This window comes from Chionomys nivalis, chromosome 21, assembly GCF_950005125.1.
Source record: "Chionomys nivalis chromosome 21, mChiNiv1.1, whole genome shotgun sequence".
In the NCBI taxonomy this organism is placed as follows: Eukaryota; Metazoa; Chordata; class Mammalia; order Rodentia; family Cricetidae; genus Chionomys; species Chionomys nivalis.
The window spans coordinates 49,062,216-49,083,152 of record NC_080106.1 but is presented as its reverse complement, the minus strand read 5'-3'; the positions used below and the strand labels follow the sequence as shown (position 1 = coordinate 49,083,152).

The 20,937-nt window shown below is 47.4% G+C and overlaps 1 protein-coding gene and 1 pseudogene across 1 annotated transcript in view; both read right to left on the bottom strand.

Moving 5' to 3' along the window:
• Window positions 1-20,937, bottom strand: part of Arhgap10 (Rho GTPase activating protein 10) — a 258,973-nt gene that overhangs the window by 220,846 nt on the left and 17,190 nt on the right. The window lies entirely within an intron of this gene.
• On the bottom strand, window positions 3,123-7,812 carry LOC130863917 (protein O-linked-mannose beta-1,2-N-acetylglucosaminyltransferase 1-like; annotated as a pseudogene).

Sequence of the window (20,937 nt, the reverse complement as noted above, 5' to 3'; positions counted from 1 at the left end):
CAGTGTGATTGGCAGGCAGGCTTGATAGAGGCTATATCTCCAAGCCTTTGGGTCAACCTAAGGACAAGTTTGAAACACATGCCATCCAGTCACACAGTTCTTAATTCAACTGGCAAAGCAAGAGACCCAATTTCCTAATATTAAGGAGACATGAACCAAAACAAGTCTGGCACATCCATGGTCAGCAGTGTGACATCAGGACTGTGCACTTACACTCAGAAGGTGGCCGATCATGACAGCTCTAAGTGTATCACGCACACTCTGGGTCACGTCAAGCCCTGGTCGGGTCAGTGATGAATGAATATAGCCCAACACAGAGACTCAGAACTCAATGTGACTGCAGTCCATAGGGACGAAGACAAGCCCCTGACTATACAGAACACACACCAAACGTTCAGTCTGGTATCACTGCCTTTGGGGATCAGAAGAACCCCCAACGTATGCTTTCAGCACCACGACAGCAAGAGAAGGTGTTTCTTTCAATAGAGTCTATACCCCTGAGCTCCCCAAGACCAAACTAGCAGCTTACCAAACTAGCTTCTTACCAAACTAGCAGCTGCAGTGTAGCTCCAAGTTAAAGTTGTGCTTAAACAAGCACAAGCAAGGGAGGAAAGGGTCTGGAAAGTCTCCCTTGCTCCATTTATCAAAGACTCCACAACATGGCTTCCCAGGCTGCAGGCTGTCTGGGAACAACACCACAGGGCATTTCTGAGAGGAGAAACAGGCCTCGTGCTGGAACAGAACAGCTGTAAGCATTCCACCAATGACATCTGCACATTCAGCTTTCTCTGTGCAGTTTGCATCTGGCCGGGGCACGCCTCAGACGGCAATGCACCCACAGCATGTAAAGTGCTTTGCAGAGACCTAAAAGGTCAGGAAGAGGCAGCTCTCCATGATCAGAAGTATAAGAAATGGCCAAAAAGTTCTCCATCGGGGAAACTGTAGAAACTGACATTCAGGGCCTAGATTCCAGTCTGAGTTTTGTGTCCAATGCTTCTGTGTTCAGTTAACTTTTCCATACATCGGTTCCCTAATAAGTAAAATGGGTATTGTAGCAGTAGTATAGACCTAACGATCATATTACACCGCAATACACAACACACAGTAAGCATTCTATTAGGGTCAACAACGCCACAGCTTCGAGACTGGAGGTGCTGCATTTGACATGGTGTTTTACAGCCTTCCCCTGTATGCAGAGAGCAGACACCCGTGTCCCACAAGGAGACTAAGGCTCACTGCTTGGCTGATTTGTAGCCACAAAGCCAGGATTTCAGTGCAGGCAGAGACCTGGAACTACAGTCATCCAATCTAGCCCAATCAAGAGCTCCAGGTTCAGTGAGAGATCCTGCCTCAAAATCTAAGGTGGAGAGCTACTGAAAAAGAGAGCCGCCATCAACCTCTAGCTCTACAAATACACACACACACACACACACACATTCTCCTCTCCCCACCTTCTGTGTGCTCACCACACACACAATCATTAGGGGGCATATAGGTAAGTAAGGGGCATGTAAGCAAGTACATGCTGTTGAGGCGCTCTGCAATGACAACGTGTTTATCGTCTCTGCTCCGTGCAAGCTGAGGAGAAAGAACACACATGCGTGCACATGTGAACACACACACACCAGCATCATGCGACTTTACACAATCTCCCCAAACAAGTTCTATCTCCTAGGTGGTCTCATGGCACAACACAAATAAAAGTTTGAGAATAAGTAATGTGAAAGGAACAGAACGGAGAAAACTAGGAGGAAATAAGTACAGCCGTGATCTCAGAATCACTCAAATGACCCTCATCCCAAAGCAGGCACAACCCCAGGCCATGTCCTCCTCCCACACACTTTTACGAGCAAGCCAAAGCCGTCAAAGTACCCGGGCTGTCTAAAGCAAGGAACTTTGCCATGCAGACTTCACTGAGAGCTCTTGCTTACCTAGCCTGGTGAACTTAAGATCTGAGCTAGAGAACCCAGGACAAATTAGGTCAGCTATGGTGAACAGGAATGGAGTATCAACTCGGTCAGACTGAAGAATTTACACCAAGATTATGAGAACAGTCTATACCAATGCAGGACTACATTCCTGTCAGTTCTGTCATCTGCCTTAGCGACAGTAACTCATCTCATAGCGAAAGGTGGGTTACCTCTGAATGCATATTCCCTCCATCTGGCAGCTAAGACAACTGGGCCCAGACAGGCCAGGATCTTGCCCAAGCTCACACAGCAGACAGCCAACTGAGAGTCGGCAAGACAGTGGGGTTCTCAGGCCCACACTCTCAGCTGATACAAACCACCCAAGCAACTGCAAACCACATTCCAGGCTGTGCTCTAGAGCTGACCAAGAACCAATCAATGGAAAAAGGAAGCCACTCTAGCAAGGGCTTCACCAGCCCCACGCTGCATCTGTTTCTCAGAGCGGGCCAGAGGGCTCACTCACAGCTCAGGTCAGAGGTAGGGAACAAACACCCTGCATCATACAAGCATCAAGCTCCTCCCTCCTCACCTGGAAGTACAAATACCACACTGCGCACACGCCTGCTTCCCTCTTCCTCTAGAAGGACAGACACCGTGCCCTCTCTTCACAACTCCAAGCTTTTATTATTTACGGCACATGCTTTTTTTTTTTCTTTTAAAGTTTTTTTTTTCAGTCAATGACCACCTTTATCTAGCCTTGGAAATCTGGACAAAGAGAAGGCTGAGAGGAGGCCTGGTCCAGTGTCTAAGGGTCTCTGAGTGAGTCTGTCAGCACATGGTCCCAACTGGGCCTGTCATCAGTTGGGCACATCTGTTCCCCCACTATGAGCCAGTCCCACCCTCAGGGCAGCGTCCTGGCCCAGAGAAGAATAAAGGCCCCAGGTTGGGCCTATTCTCAAAGCCTTCAGGACGGTCGATAAGTAAGTTAGATTCTGAGCCAGGCCTGGGAGGATGGGGTGAAAAAGGGCAGGATCAGCTGCCCAGGGATCCCAAAGAGGTCCTGGGACCTGCCCTTCTCCAACAAGGAAGTAATAAATAGATATTAACCTCAGGAACAGGTGTTGGAACAGGGGATCCTTCCCCTCAGAGTTAGTAATTAAATCTCATGTTAAAAACAAACCAGCCGTAACCCCTACCAGCATCTACAAAATTCTACAAGAGAGGGCAAGGGGCTAGTCTGCCTGGGGGTACACAGTACCCAGCCCTGAAAGGTACTAGAGCCCCTGGGATTCCTTCTTCCTTAGGGATGACTGATGGTGGCTTCTTCACTGAGTGAGGGGAGGCTGGGACCCCCACCACCAAAAGTGGTTCTTCTTCCGAAATAATCTCCACAGGTCCCGATGGTTGCCATGAACATCCAGGTCCCAAATATGGAGGCACTTGGCAAGCTGAGTCCAGGTGAAGAAGTCTTCATCTTTCTCCATTCTGAAGAATGGACTCTGTGTCTGGCAGGAAAGAGTCTTCACAAGGGTCCTTGCTGTGGTCCAGAACCTCGGCTTCACTGAGCAGCCTGTGAATTTCCACTGCAGAAGCTTCCTTCAGACTGTCTACACTCCTGAGCTGGACACCTGGAACCGGGTTGACCTTGTGCTTCTTGAAGTAGGCCTCGTGGAAGTAGCCGTTCATGATGAAGCCCATGATACCAAAGTGATAGGATCAGGAAATATCTGGGATGATGTGCTCTTGGCCCCGGCTCTGTTCTAGCATTGGCATCCACATGTCTTTCTTGATGTGGGCCACTTAGGCTCAAGCTCCTCCTTGGATAAAGATTTCCGAAGCACCCATCCCAACCCAGGCACAGCAGTGCTGAACCCTCAGCCATGTGTTCACACCCCTGGTCATTCCAAGCAGAGATGTAGTACAGGCTGTCATCTTCCTCCAGCAGGTGGATGGATTGGCTCAGGAAACTGAAGAAACCCACAGCGATGTCCAGGCCCTCTTTCGGAACCACAGCAAACTTAGCCTCTGGAAACAGGCTGGAAGTGGCAGTGCGGCTGGCCTTGCAGTGCTGAGACACACGGGCGTTCCTGATGCTAACAGGAGTGTGCTAGCTGCCCTCAGACCGAACAGCGCCACCACATCCACGGGCTCCTCACAGTAGCCATCAATAAAAACCGCTATCATCTGCAGAGACACCCCTCGGGCCAGTTCCCTGCAATGACAGCCACAGGCACATAAGTCTGGGAGTGGTCAGGGCTGAACTCAGTAGGTGTTGGGTCCTTGCAGCTGCACACACTCCCATAGCCCTCAACTTTGCTGCAGAAGCGCCTGCGGGGGCGGTTCAGTTCTGTGTCCGACCAGTGACACTCAGCTTCTTCAGCCAAGCTTAGGGGCACATCGGACTTCAGCAGGACTGGGTCACCCCAAGAGGAGAGGGCAGGAGACTCAGAATGTTTCTCGCCAAGTACAGGACCTCCTTTTCGTCCCATGAAGGCCCAAGTATCCCTCCAGCCAAGGGCAGGGCCTGCCTGGCTTCCCAGGCTCCACAGCCGAGCCGTTGCTGTATCTGTGAGGTGGAAGGAGCCTCGTGCTTAACGGTGCAGATCAACACACAACCAGGTGCCACATGTTGAGGAACAGCACCATGGCCTCATCCTCATGAGGAGAGTATGTGTCAAATACACACTTTGCCATCACATGACCCGAGGCATGGCTGAGGACAATAACGTTGATGCCTGGGCCCTGCTCTCGGGCCTCATCCTCTAGCACCACGGTGCCATCCACTACCACATCCAGGACATGTCGGGGACTGCTGCCTCCGGGACGAGGGCACTCCAAGTGTCCTAGGACCTCATCATAGTCTTGCTCTGGTTCTGCGTCTTCATTGGCTTTACTGATCACTCTCACCGAGTGTCTAGGATCAACTTGATGTTGACAATGACAATCACCAGCAGGAAAAGCACAGCCCCCGTCAGACAGAATCTCTGCAGGGCAGGCTTGTTTGTCAGTTTGTATTTCCAGCTCGGTTTCTTCCTAGCCCCATAGAAGTGGATGAGGGGACTAGACTTCCAGTTATCCACACTGGATTAGGGAGTCACCCTGCCCCAGTCAGCCCATGACTACAGGAACAGCTCAGGGGCCATGGGCCCCACTCGGGCCCACACAGCTCGGCCCTGCGCCGCGGCCTCTGCCTCCTCCATCAGCACATACTTTTTAATAGACTGTTTTCAGCTTCACCCAGGAAAACATGACTGTTTTTAAATCCTTATTTGGAAGATCACAGTAACCCTGGAAACCACATACCAGAAAATTACTGCCATGTCAGTTTGCTCCATCAGAACTCACAATGCAACATTTCAGCCCACACAGGGACCTGAACAGTGGGACAACTTAACACTGCTTCCCAAGCCAGCCCTGGGCAGCTGGGATCTTACAACAGGAAGCCTGTCACTGACCACTCTACTATGAAGGGGAACAGATCAAGCCTGGCCAAAAGCTGTTTCATTTAAAAAAAAAAAAAAATCCTTTTCTTCCCAAGTCAGGAACATACAGGACAGAGCAAAATTCAAACTTGCAATGAACTAGGCGAAATTATTGTGAAAATCTGTGAAGTTGGGGGAAGGGATCTTTTGCACATCTATAATTACCGGTTCACAATCAGCATGTATACTTTCAGCCTTTGTGTCTCTGGTGCTAGAAAGCAAGTTCATGCCTCAACATCCACAAAGCACATACTAGTCTGTGTGGTCCCCAGACTCATTATCCTAAACAGTTTCAATGAACCCTATCTTTCTATTTAATGACGAGGTCCCATATAGCCAGATTGATCTCATTAAATAGCCTGAGGATGACCTTGAACTCCTGACCCTCCTGCCTCTACCTCCTGGGTGTTAGGATTATAGGCAAGAAACATCACATCTGGTTTATGTGGTACTGGGGGCTGAAACCAGGGCTTACTGCATGCTAACCACGTCCCTTACCAACTAAGCTGCATACATATCTCATGCTGAAAAACACACCGCTTCCACTAACAAAAAGAGGGAAAGCAAAGGCAAAAACACTTGTCCAGATCTTGCACGTGATGCATTCACTTTTTTTTAACCACGCAATTACAAGGTAGCCTCAGCCTTTCCTAGTCAATTATACAAGAGTCGCACCTAACTGCCTCCACGTTGCTTTGGGATTACTAATCAGCTCCGCCCACCCAATGACTCAGAGTAAAATATTAAGAGATATGAACAGCTGCACTTATCCACCACACCAAAATAGCTCTCAGGAAACCAAGCTCCCTTTGGAAAACTGCATTTAGTAACCCTGCTCAACTGCAGAGAGCACTTGGGAAGTTCTCCTAATTAATAAAGAAAAGGCCTGCAAGGGCTTTAAGATATTTATAGAATACACATCCTCTCCTAGAAGTAACAAGTTAAACCATGCTGTGACCATTTACACCCTAGGCATTCATGCTGATTTTTACTTGTAGTTCTCAGAGTGTTGAAGGGTTGCTAAAGCTTTGTTACCAACTGAGAGCATTCTTGGAGGAATTAGCATCAGTCACTCACCATGTAGTACCTGTCTGCACTCAGACAGGAAGTCCATAAGCCTGTTCCCATTTTTTCCTTTCTGGCTGCTTCTACCATGCCCCCAACTTCTGATCTATGCACACAACTATGGTTTAAAAAAAAAAAAAAAACAGTCATAATAAATAAAGGCAGAGCTAGAGAGATGGCTCAATCATTAAACTGACCTCTGAACAAGCAGAAGGGCCAGAGTTCGGATTCCCAGAGCCCATGGAGACCCCAGGGATGGCAGTAAATCCTATAACCCCAGCACAACCAGCCTGGCTAAAGTGGTAATCCTTATCTCAAAATAATAAAGATAAGGCTAATAAATAAAGAAATGTGGGTTTTTTTTTTTTTTTTTTTTTTTTTTTGGTTTTTCGAGACAGGGTTTCTCTGTACCTTTGGAGCCTATCCTGGAGCTAGCTGTTGTAGACTAAGCTGGCCTCAAACTCACAGAGATCCGCCTGCCTCTGCCTCCCGAGTGCTGGGATTAAAGGCATGCGCCACCACCACCCAGCAATAAATGTGATTTTTAAGGGGGATGTTTTTCCGCCAAAGGAAGGGTGGAGAGCAATTTACAAAGGACAACTGATGTCAACCTCAGGCCTCTATGTGTACCTGCACAGACCCATACTAACAGTACAACACACACCAAAAGAAAACAAATGGGATAAAAGTTCAGCATGTTCAAAGATCTGAGTTCAGTGCTACCAAAAACAAGACCTAGTGACAGAGGGGAGAAATGCAGAGCAGACCTAAGCAACACAAACTTTACAAAAGTGCTGTAAGCACAGTTCAGTGCTGGAATGTCTGCCTTTCACCATCAAGGTCCTGGGTTCTAGCCCAGCAGCACATCAAAAGAAAACAAAACCAGATAGGTGGGTGGATGGGTGGATGGGTGGGTGGATGGGTGGGTAGATAGATGATAGATAGATAGATAGATAGATAGATAGATAGATAGATAGATAGATAGATAGATAGATAGATAGATAGATAGATATGACAGACAGACAGGTTTGACTGATTGATTTAAACCATAAAATCTGAAGTGTCCTTTGGCAGATACATCCCACACCAGAAGAATGAAGGACAAAGGAAGTTGAAGGAAGCTGAAGGTCACTGATATTCCTGGGGAGGGCTCCAGCATTCCCATAGGCTAAAGAAGAAATGAACCCAACCTATTTTCAAAGGGGAGAAGGGAAGGGAGCGGAGCAGAAGCATAAAAACTTCCCAGGAAAGACCCTTGACCTAGTCTGAAACTACTTATTAGTGGCACTGATGAAGTCAAGGAAAGTTGTAGAGGGGCATGTGTACAAGTCCACCAACACCTACCGTATATACATGACGGCATACATGATGGAGGATGAAGAGCAGTGTCTCCTGACCTCCAGCAAGGAACCAGCTTGCAGTAAGCATGCACTGAGTTCACATGCCAGGCCTTTAACCATCACAGAAGCATAATGTCTGAGCATGTGTCAGTTTTCACTGTTCAGTCATGTGCCTCAATGCATGCGATGACGACAGGCTCAATTAGATGCAGAGGATGCAGCTCAGTGGGCAGAGTACTTGAGCAGATATGAACCCTGGGCTCAAGTTCCAGCAGCACATGCGCCCCATGTTACAGGCCAAAACCCCGGTACTTAGGTGGAGGACAGAGAACTAGTGGGCTACATGAGACCCTGACTCAAAAAAAGCAGAGAGGAGGAAGAAGGAAGGAAGGAGGGAGGGGGATAAGGGAGGGAGGGAGGAAGGGAGGGAGGGAGGGAGGGAGAGAGAAGAAAGGAAGGGATGGAGGGAGGAAAGAAGGAAAAAAAAACTCATGTTGAATTCCCAATCCCCTCCCCCTTCAATGTGGCCATATTTGGACACAAGACTTTAAAAAGAAAAAGTGAAAATGTGTTCTTTAGAGGGGATGCTAATCCACCAAGGTGTCCTGGATATGATAAAAAACAGGCCCAGCCGTGGGTCCTCTCGCACTGTTCTCATAGATTTCCCAACGCTGGGTAACAAACAAACATTTGTGTTCCAGCTCAGGAGGCTTGGAAGCCCATGTCAAAGAGCAGGAAAGGGGGTGGAGCCAACCAACAGAGCTGGAAAGGGGTGGAGCCAACCAACAGAGTTCACCTTTTCACCAGGAGCCACTGCTACCCCCCTATACTCCATCCTACTTAGAGGTCCCCTTCTCAACAATGTCACACTGAGGTCACTTCAAATACACATCTAAAATATTACCCAAAGGCCCTTGTGGCTACAAGACCAGCCAGACCTTTGGGAGTTGGTAACTCTAGTGTGGCCTATTGGGATCTTTGGATCATTCGGTATATGTCCTCCACGATGACTGTGGGATCATGGCCTTGACCTCTGTTTCCATCCCAGACATGGGACAGTTTATTTGCTACCCCCACCATGACACACTGTGCCACCACAAGTCCAAAGCAATGAAACCAACTGGTAATGGATTAAAGTCTTCAAACCCCTGAGCAAATGTATCTTTTCACTTCATAAGTTGATAGTGTAGGCACTTGCTACAGCAACAGAAAACTAGCGCAGAGATTCTATAGATCTGCATCTGCAGAAGAGGAGGGGCTCAGAGGAATCCCATACTTCCAACAATTGGACTTCAGATTCCTGGAGCCAGAAGGGTGAGGCAATGAAGTTCTGCCAAGCCAATCTGGCGAGGGTGCTTCACTTTGACTAATACAAGTGCTCCATGCCACAGCTCAGAGACAGTAATCTGAGCAAAGTAACAGAGCTGGCTATGGCGACTGGAATTGAATCCAGGCCAAAATATGAATGACTCGAGCCAATTTAAGTACTCCGCCTGGCATAAATTAAGTGCTCAGTGAATACTGGCTATATGGTTTAATTATGCCATGTGACAGAGGTTAATCGCAGGACACAGTCATAACTAGTGCTATAAGATCACTGTGATAGAGGCTAGACCGCCTATGTGCTGTGATAAACAAATACTACTGTATTGGCAATGTGATAAACCGGAAATAAGCTCAGAGCAAGAAATGGGTGTCCCTGATGGACCACTCATGCTGTGACACAAATGACGTGCGGCCAAGGCAGTGACGGCAGGAATGCCGAGCGCTGGCAAGTATGTGAGTACGCTGTCTCTCCAAATTCTTAGAGAAGCAAGTTCTAAAGCCGGTGCCGTGGCATGCCTGTGGTTCCCGCTGCATGGGATGCTGGACTTGAACCCAGAGTTTGAGAGCAGCCTGAGCAACACAGCAAGAGCCTGCCTGAAAATATGCACGGACAGCGCGTGAGATGAGGGTCAGAACCTGTTGTTCTTCTGCTTTGCTTAAGCCAGGCCCGATTATGCAATGTGAAACATGTGCATAAAAGAAATCATTTCTCAGTACACATTTTAATATTCATCACCCAAAAATGCCCTGCTTGAGTCCACATTAGAAAAAGCTGGCAGTCACCTAAGGCACTCCCAGCATGTCCTTGGTTCCAGCCACGGTCTCTCAGCCTGCAAACAGATGAGAAGAGGTCCCTTGGTGACTTCCTACAGCTTCCTAACTGAAATGATAGGGGTGGGGAGCATTTTAGCAAACTAACAAAAACATGATCCCAAACTGATATCCAATTTCCAATCAATTAAAAGGTATTAACTATGGGGCAGGAAAGCTGGCTAACAGACCATCGCTATTAATGGACCACAAGGATTTTGTGTGTCCCCAGGGCAATGACTATAAATGTCAATCACCATGGTGGAAAGGACCTGTCAGTCTTCCAACTGAAGGGCAGCAAACTGGACTTCACCACATGAATGGAGACAGTACTGGGGCATGGATTGGAAATGGAATCCCGGGTGTGCCATTCATTTGTAAATTTTGCATATGTTCGTTAACAACAGAGAAATATAGAACCTTAAATTCGCAATGATGAGCTATAATAGACACTTCGTCTCTCACTTCCTCAGTACGTCCCTACAGATCAGAACTGTGTATGCTGAGCAACTGTCTCCCAGTGAAACAGATCAAGGCTTCCTTCAAATATCACCCCATTCTAAGAGCAGTAAGGACACAACAGTTAGGATGCAAACAGTGGAGCAAAGGCTCAGTACTGGGCCCTGCTATGGCTGCGGACACCTCGGGTCCCAGCACCTGAGGCAAAGGCAGACCCGTCTGAGTTGTGTTAGAGACCACGCTGGTCTACACAGTGAGTTCTAGATCAGCCAAGGTAACGAAGTAAGACCGACTTCAAAAATTAAAAAATAAAAACCATAGGCCTGAGGAAATGGCTCTGTGTAAGAGCACCTGCTCTACAAACATGAGGACTTGAGTTCAAGACCCCAGCACTCACGTCACAAGAGTAGGGCAGGCCTATCCCAAGAGGTCACCGGTACAGTGAAAGACCCGTCTAAGATAGTAAGGCGGAGCCCTAAGACATGCAGTGTCCTGCTCTGGCTTCATGTGCATGCATATGGCACCCTCAAAACCCTGACCCCTGTCACCAAATCCACTCGGAGATTAAAGTTTCTATAACCCATTTCTATTCTAAGACAGCAACCATATTCTTTGGTTGCCTTCTGGGTGTTCTGCTTGTTTAGGTTGGGTTGGTTGCTTGTTTGTTTGTTTTTAGTCATTTTGTCATTTTGTCTTGTCCAGCCCCACCCCTAATCCACAACCCCACTCCCAGCTGTGGACTCAAAGAAGGACTTTTGCTCTCTACCACTGCGCTAAATCCCCAACCCTGTCAACATTCTCTGGAAAAACAGACAGCTTGGCTGAAGAGGTTCCAAGACGAGGGGTGGGGGTGAAGATGCTGAAGCCTCAATTCTGAAAAGAGTCAGGAAGTCAAGCTCACTAGATAGAGCTCTTAAGGGAACTGCTCTGGGAAGGAAGGGCAACATCAATCCGGCAGCGGGCAGCGAACCAACCTGGAGTTAACGGCAGTCTTCAGGATTTTTAGACAGTAAGCTGACCGGCTTTCTGCTCAACAGGACACATGTTCTTCAACAGAATATGTGTTATAAGAAAGCAACCTAAGGGTTGCCAGGCTTGGCTCCATGATCCCTGCGTCTTGAAATGAGGAAGAAGAGACGGTAGGAAGGGGCAGGGAGGGTGTGCAGAGGAGACCCCTGCACAGCTACTCTAGAAAAGAGACCCCTGCACAGCTACTCTAGAAAAGCAGTCTCAGAAATCTTAACTGCGTCTTCTGAACATTCCAGAGTCAGGACACAGGCCAGCCAAACACAACTGTTTATTCAGGATTTGATGTATGACCAGAATCAATGAAATGTCTGAAAGTCATTCTAAAACAGCCAGTTTCTCAGGCCAGCGGTGTGAGGGAAGGGGCACTCCCTAGTACATTCACACCCTCCACTCTGGTGACTGTCTTTGTACCCTTCCTACAGTGTATACATTAGTCCTTTTCAGGACCAGAATGAAATACCCACAGCATGTTACCTTACCAAGGTTTATACAGCTCGTGCTTTTGAAGACTGAAAGTCTAGGGTGGGCAGTCTAAGTGGGTGCAAAAGGGGACACGGGACCACTGCAAAGGAGCCAGAAAGCCTGGGTGTCACCCCCAGCCCCTGGCCAGGCGATACCCCAATAACTAACGCCTCCGACTAGGCACCACTGCTCAAAGATCCAGTCCACGTAGTAGGGCTAAGCCTCTAACACGAACTGTGGGGACAAACCTACACATGCAGCTCAGGATCTAACTCACCCGTCCTTTCTTGTCTCTCTGGTCCTCTCCGTGCTGTTTTATTTTCAAATGTGCCTATCTCCTAGAAAAGACTCCAAACTGAACAAACACCAGAGCCAAGTTTTTTAAAAAGATATATTTCTGCTTTCAAGTTCCTGGTCCCATCTTGCTGCCCTCAATGGCTAGCTACTCTCTTAAACAGACTCACAGACGGAGGTCAGCTCTTCTGCAGTCCTTTTAAAACATGACATTAAGTTCACAAGGGGACTAAAGGTTTTGGGGGTTTTGTTCTTGTTTTTTTGTTGTTGTTGTTTTGTTTTGTTTTGCTTTGCTTTGGTATGTTGTTTGTTCATTGAGACAGGGTCTCTATTTTATATTACCCTAGCTGTCCTTGAACTTGCTCTGTACACTAGATCGGTCTCAAAATCAGAGATTCTCCTGCCTCTGCATCCTGAGTGCTGGGATTAATGATATACGGCACCACACCCAGTTGTACTAAATTCTGACACAGAAGGACTACAGAAATTTTTCATGTGTGTGTTTGTTTTGAGACAGGGTTTCTCTGTGTAACCCTGGCTGCCCTAGAACTAGCTTTGTAGGCTAGACTGGTTTCAAACTCACAGAGATCCACCTGCTTCTGCCTCCCAAGTGTTGGGATTAAAAGCCTGTGCCACCACCACCCGGCTGTGTGCCTGTTTTTCACTTATTTAGTGTGTGTGTGTGTGTGTGTGTGTGTGTGTGTGTGTGTGTGTGTGTTTTGCCGGAGTGTATGCATGTGCACCATATACATGCCTGCTGCCTATGGAGAACCCAGGAATCAGAGTGTGAACTGCCGTGTGGGTACTGAGGACTGAGTACGGGTCCTCTGCAAAGGCAGCCAGTGAACTTAAGTGCTGGGCCAACTCTAGAGTCTCCGCAGCCAGAAGTGACACCAATGTTTACCCATCTTTGTCCTTTGGGAAGTAAAAGAATGTTTTGAGAAGAGAAGGCCTAGTTAAATAAACTTTAGAAACTGGTGGATTTAAACAGAGCTGAACAGATTTATTGTTGAGCTCGCTTTAATATAATCATTGCATGGTATGTGTCCAAAAAAGCACAGAACATGCCTTGAATTGCACCTGACTCCAAATACTATTTGCATGCAACTTCCTCCTACAAACAGCAGCCTTCCGCAGGAGACACAGAGGACCACCAACGCCACGCAATGTAGTATATTTTACTCCAAAAAGCTCAGTGCAACACATACATCACACTGGATTCTGTGAAGGCTACAAATGGACGTGGCACACCGAAATACACACATATACCCCTGACTATAACTTGGAACACTTAAGGTGATGTTTAAAAAGCAGCAGACTCATTATGGTGGCTGGGTCTGGGGTTAGGAAACCCCAGGCCATGAGAGTGTATTTAGAGCAGTGTAACTGAGGGAGGAGGCGTGGCAGCACTCTACAGGCTGAGAAACCAAAAGGACGAATGTCCAGAGAGCCAGAGGAACAACAGTACTCAACTCTCGGCTTCTGACTGCGGAAACCATGTGACCAGCCACCTCACACTCCTGTCATGTGCGTGGCAGTGCCACTCTAAGGGACTGTGTCCCCTCAGTGAGCCAAAATAAACCCTTAGGTTGGTGTTTGGTCAGAGCCACAAGGAATACAGCATACACCAACATGTCTCCACTCATTGAAATGTGACAATACAGCATCACAGACCCCAGCCTGTCTACCCAAGGACCTGTCTGCTGTCCTGCAATGTTAAATGGCTTCACGGATCACAAAGTTCTCGGATTAAAAGAAAGATATATACTTGTGAAGTTATTAGACACACAAAGGGTTCCATGACCCAAAATCTATTTTAAAACATTCTCTATGGACTAGCATAAAAGTGAAAAAATAACCTTGGCAATATAATCATAAAGAAAACATATAATATCTGTTTGATGAATTTATTCTAATTTAGAGAGAAATAGCTCAAAAGCCACTATTAAGAAATGTGTGTCTGAGAGGAAGACTGAGACAGGGGGATCATCCATTTGAGCTCAAGAATTCAAGGCAGTCTGGGTAACACTGAGACCTTGGGTCAGAAACTAAAAGTATTCTTCAATGCAGAAAGGTTAAGAAAAAGAAACCCACTCACGTCCTAGATTCTATGGAATTTTTTCACATCTTTTGGTCCCCACATACATAGTCCAACATCCTACAGCAGACCCATAGAACTGGAGAAGTACTTACTGTGGTTTGGGTGTAATATGTAGTCCAACATACTACACAGACCCATGACAGAACTGGAGAAACTTACTATAGTTTGGCTATAATATGTAGTCCAACATACTACACAAACCCATGACAGAACTGGAGAAGTACTACAGTTTGGGTATAGTATGTCCCCTAAGGCCGATATGTTAAGTAAAGGTTTGTTCTCCAGCCTGTGGCATTCCACGAAGGTAGCAGGAACTTTGAAACACAGGGCCCAGTGAAAGGAAGCTAAGTCTCTGAGACCCTGCCCTGAAGGGGACAGTAAGACACAGGCCCTTTTCCTTTTGTCTCCTAGAGGACACTGAAGAGTTCCTTTGCCACTCGCCCCTTCCCTGATTCTCTGCCTCACCGCAGACCCAAAATCAACTGAGCCAACCATAGAGAAAACAGTGAGCCAGAATAAACCACCTCCCCCCACCATAAACTGTTTCTCAAATGCCCACCACAGCAATAGGAAGTTGTTCATGAACACCCTGGGCTACCACTAGACTTCAAGGTACCTGTCTACCTAGATCGCTGTTCTGTTGGTTCACAGGCTACAGCACCTACTCCACAGCCTGGCTGCCCTCAAAACTGCCAAGCCCCGCCCTCACCCAAAAGCCACGGGGTAAGTTCAGGAGTCAGTTTCTGTGAGGTTTCTCAAATGATCCTAACAGAGTTTTGGGAGCTACTGTCACAACCGTGTCTCAGCATGTCCACTACTAACGACGACCTGTGTACGGCACTTATTTAGTCTGTGTTTAGAGGTATTTATCTCAAAACTCTCTGTGCCAGCCACCCAGAAACAAAACTACTGCGCTTGTATCAAGGGCCTCTGTGTTGTGTATGTAGGTGTAACAAATCATTCTGATTTTACTGCTTCGTTTATGTCCTGTCAAAGTCTCATTCTGTAAAAATCACTAACCTGTCCTAACTCCAGCAAGTACAAGACTCTGTTCTTTGATTAGTACACCCCTACCTAGTCCACTGCCTTAGGAAATGCAACAGAAAGGATTCATCATTGTTGCTATCTTACCTTCCTTAACTCCCACTGGCCTTGTCCTATCCCTTAACACACAACCATTCTGCATCCATGTCAAGTACAGGGTTCAACTGGTCTACTTTCTCTCTCCTTCTGGAGCCTTCTAGAGACCACTTCTAAATTTAGCACCAGCTAATGCAAATCTGAAGACCAGAGCTGAAGTCCAGAGGGAAAGGCAACCCCATACTCGAGTGAAAGATTTCCCAACTCTGCAATAAAAGCCTCCCTTCTATTCATGCTCCCATGAGAAGTACATCCAGTACCAAGTGTGGAACCAGAGGACCACTGAAACAATTCTGGATGCTCTGTGTTTGGCCTGAACACTGCTGCCCCACCCACCCTGAAGGTACCAGCAAAGAAACACAAAGTACGCCAAGAATTCACTATGCAGTAAAAAGATAATGTTAAACACGTTTAGGTCCAAGACACCTATGTTAAATGCATTTAGTTTCAAGGCATTGTAAGGACATTAAGGTGGACTTATGAAAACACCCGCTCAGCAAATGGTACCAGCAGCATCTCCTCCGGTTTTCAGTGGAGAGAGACTTCATAATAACACACGGGTGCACAGAGGTAAAAAGCACTGCTCACAGCACATACCACAGCAGGCCCAGGGGTGACCAAGGACGTCAGCCCCAGAGGAGAAAAATCAGTTCGCCTCATCTGTCAGGCCAGCTAACTCCTAATTAACTATTCCTCGGGAAATCAAATCAGCAAGTCAAAAGCTCTTCTTAAAAACCACTTATTATACAAGAGATGGAATGTCAAGGCAAATAACTTCTGCAGAAGAACTGTTGCTAGGCACGGTGATACACGCAGCTATAATTCCAGCACAGGAGGTGGGAGGGGAGATAATGAATTCAAGCTAACCTGGAGTTTCTGTGAGAGACCCAGTCTCAAAGAACTGGGGGGGAGGGAGATACGGTGTTATGACGTGTTCCTCTTAAGTGTATGTGATGTGTTGGGAGCTGGGTGATTCTTAGCTGGGAGAGGGTGTGATTTTTAGCTGGAGTAAGTCATGGGTGGGTGGTTACAGGCAGTGGCCTGGCCCCTCATGCTCCTGTATACTATGATGGTCTGCCCAAGCAGTCATGAACAGAACCCTCTAAAACTGGTTCTCAACCTGTGGGTCACCACCCTTTGGAAGCCCAATCACCCTTTCATAGCGTCACCTAAGACCACCAGAAAACAAATATGAGTGTTAGATTTGTAAGCATAGGGAAATTACAGCTATGAAGTGGAACAAACCAGTGTCATGGTGGGGTCATCACAACATGAGGAGCCGTATTAAAGACTTCAGCGCCAGGAAGGCTGAGAACCACTGCTCTAAAACCATAAGCTGTGGGAGAGGAGGCTTTCCTGTTTAAGTTGGTCTCTCAGCAACAGAGAAGTAACTGATGAGAGAATTCAGTATAAAGATGTGACCCTAGAAACACAGCTCCATGGTAGGCGTGTGCTAACACACACACCCCGCGTCATAAAGTTCTCAGTGTGCGCACACAGATGCATCATGTGACCTTAGAAGCACAGCTCCATGGGAGACGTGTACTGACACACGCACCCTGCATCCAGTTCTCAGTGTGTGCACACAGACGCATGATGTGCAAGCTGAATTCAACTCCTCACCCAGCCAATTAAACTGTGAACATTTATCACTTTACCCAAGGTCCCTAGATCTTGATGTCAACATCTGTGAAAATTCACGAGCTATCTGATCAGAGTCTAAAATACCTCCCTCAACTGCTGGAAAATTCAAAGAAGCTACAAACACCCTGCAAGTGGTCAGCCACTCCTGCTCACTATTGTCCCCAACTGGAGGGGAAGATAGCTTGAAACTCAGAGGAGAATTAAAAGTCAGACTAACTCCAGCTATCCAATGAAGCCAGCAGACTGGTGAGCATGAGGAACATGGCTGTTCTAAAATGGAGACGTATGGTACACCAGAGATACACACCGGACTCACATATCCCACTGAGGGGGAGGGGCACAAAGCGCCTGATCACTTCACACTGATCCCACACTGTGAACGTGTTCCATTACCTTCTCCTTCCTTGGAATGATTACTAGGAAATATTTACTGATACAGCTTGCTCTGTCTCTAATGGAAGCATGAGCTACGCTGTGAGGCACAGATCTGCTCTGCCTTTCAGGCTCGGTTTCCATTGGAAAAGCATGAGGAAACTAGCTCTCTAGTTTTTAAAACTAACAGTCTCTAGGGGTAGTGGCACAAATTCGGGAGGTCAAAGGGTAAATCTGTGGCATCGGTTTTGTCCACCGCCTGTACATGGCTTCGGGGATCAAACCGGGGTCCCCAGGCTCGAACGGCAAACACCTTACTCACTGAGCCGCCTCGCCAGCTGCAGACACCAGCTCTGCCGCCCATCCTACAAACATCTTAGTACCGACCTACCACACACTCAATGCTGTAATCCGTACCCATCTCCCCAGGCTGACATTCCTAGAGAAACAGAAGCTAACAGACATAAAACTCATTACACCAGGAGACACACACTAAGGGCTGCAACAGGCAGGCAAGGGGAGAGAGTGTAGGAACGGGGAGAGTCTCCCTGAGCAGGGCACTGAAGCAGGAACGCTACACTCCTCCTATACGCTATCACCATCAGAACAGCAGTTTCTTAGGGGGTGAAAACCCTATTCTAAAACTATGATGACAGCTGCACCAATCTGTTAACTTAGGAAAAGTCACCAACTGGGCAGTGGTGGCACACGCCTTTAATCCCAGCACGAGGGAGGCAAAGGATCTCTGTGAGTTCAAGGCCAGCCTGGTATATAGAACCATTGTCTCAGGGCAGCCAGGGCTATTTAACAGAAAAAAACGTGTCTCAAAAAAACAAACAAACACAGCCTGGTCTAGCACCAAAGCTACAGAGAAACCCTGTCTCGAAAAACCAAAAAAAAAAAAAAAAAAAAACCAAAAACTCACCAAATTGTATGCTTTAAATAAACAGCAAACGACACAGCACAACCGTCAGGCGCGTTATCTGTCAAGCGCCTGGCCTCTCAATCCACCTGGCCCTGTTCTGAGCCCTGCTGAGGTTGCAACTCCACGCAAACCTGCCCAGTATCACAGGTTGACAACACTCCAGAGGCAGCAAGCAGGCTAGCCAAGGGCCAACAAGAGCCAGGCTGGACCAGCTTTTCCAAACACAGACACTGCAATTGTGCTGGGCCACTCCAACTCTGCAAGGAATAACATGGGAAGAAAGAGCATCCGGTCGGACTGAGAGAAGCCTTGCGGTGAAGACCCGAGAGCAGAATCAAGGAAGCAGAAGCTATGCCTCGAGAGAAGGCACGGACGCCACGGCAGATGAGGAGAAATCAAGATAAGCTGCACAGAATGGCAAAGACCGGAAACACCAACCAGGACAAAAACGAGATGACACTGGCTTCCCGGTGACTTTCTGGCTTCGTGCTGAGAACGTCAGATTTTTCAACAAACCTAAAGAAGCCACTATGTCACGCTAACTTTCCCCTTCGACAACAGTATTTCCCTGAGACACAGTCCTCTCTTCCACCCTCAAGGCCTCCCCCTCTCCCTCTCTCCCTGCCAACTACACCACCCACCCTACCCAGGCCAAGGCCCCTCTCCTTAAACAGCCTTCATTGCTCCAGGTGCTGCAGTTTGGATTGTAAGTGACCCCCAAAATGCCCTCCGTTGAACGCTGTCGTAGCTTGGCACTACTGGACAGAGGCCAAACCTTGAAGGGATGGAGCCTAGTAGAGGTCTTTAGGGGGCTCTCCTCCCACTCACCATCACGCACGCTTCCCACGGCAAAGGCGATGGGTCCGAGTGGGGTGAGGTGGACCTTTCATCTGTGCTGATTATCTCAGCTATTGCTACAGCGGCAGAAAGCTGACACCAAGAATGCCCTCTCCTGATGAAAAGGCGTGGCGCTCAATTTCACAGCCCCCTTTGTTGCGTCTCCTAGTCCCGAGACAGGACTTTCTAGTTAGGTACACCATCTCTGTGCCCCTTGCTTACAGCAGGCTCTCCCAGCTCAGCCCTGGAGAATAAACACTAAAACCCTCCCCTCGAGGACTGTTTACTGCAAGATGCAGAATCTGTCTCAGTCAACAGCCATCACAATCTATTGTTCCAGAGTGACTCCCTTCCCATACCTACTTCTAAATTGAAGGAAACCCTGTAAAAAACGGTGGCCTAAGTCAGGTAGTAGTGGCACACGCTTTTAATCCCAGCACTCTGATAGGAAGTGGCAGGAGTTCAAGGCCAGCCTGGTCTACGCAGCCAGGACAGCCAAGGTGACACAGAGCAGCCCTGTCTTGGAGGTGGGGAGGGCCTGTGGCCCACAAGATTATGCAGGAGCTCACTGGTAAGTCTTAGGAATGACACAGGCCACCCTTTCCTTCTTTTTCAACCTTCCAAAAAATGGTGTGATGTGTAGACCATCTCTGTGAGCACGAGGCAGAAGGCAACCGATTTCAGAATCCTCAACCTTGGCAATCAGCCAGCACCAAGCTAATTCTGACTACTTAAGAAAAAAATGGCCAACTAGGTCGAGGCCTGTAAACCAGCTCTTCTGTCGCATGCAGGCGTCAGGCTCAGCAAGTGGGACAAGCTGTCCTGGAGACTCGCTCCCAGTGCACGGCCCAGCAACCACACAGCTTAACCACCAGCAATGGACCATTTTCTACAGAGGAAGCCACACGTGGGCAAGGTCAGGAAAGAGGTGAACCTGGCAGCAGCTTGCTAAGGAGAAGCCATGAGGTCAACGTCTTCAACAGAAGCCCGACTCCTGGGCAACACTGATAAAGTTTTACAGCAGGGCCCCTTCCTGGTCACGGGCAGGGAGAGGGAACGGAAGCAATTAAATGGAACAAGATGCCATGAACAAAGAATATCGGACTGTTTATCACAGAACTGGTTACACAAGGCAAAGTTTTAATAAGTAAACTAAACCTGGTAAGTAAAAAATTTAGTTAAGAACAAAATCACACATCATGAGAAAACCAAATGTCATTTTTGTTCTAAAAATAACAAGATGCAGGGAGGGGGCTGGAGAAGATGGCTTAGTGGTTAAGAGCACTAGATGCTCTTCCAGATTCTCTGGAAGAGCACCCACATAGTAGCCTACAACTGTCTGCAACTCTATTTCTCAAGGAACCAAAGCCATCTTCCAGCCTCCAAAGGCACCAGGTGCAAAGTAATGCATAGGTATGCATGCAGATAAAACACCCATACACATAAAAATTAAATGAAAAGAAATAAGACAGTCTAATGTTATAGCTTCGTCTTTGCCTAAATAATAAATTTACTTTTATTATATCACTGGGAATTTTTAAATTGTCTTTTTGAAACACATATGTTTCTCAAGAGACTTTGTTCTATTATAAATCTAACAAAAGCATATATATGGTCACTGTGTGGAATTATTATTTTTTTCCTTTCCTGTAGCTTTTCTTTATGTGACACAAACACTAACAACCAACCTCTCCTCACATTACAAAGAAAATTCGCCCAAATTATCTATATCTGATGACAG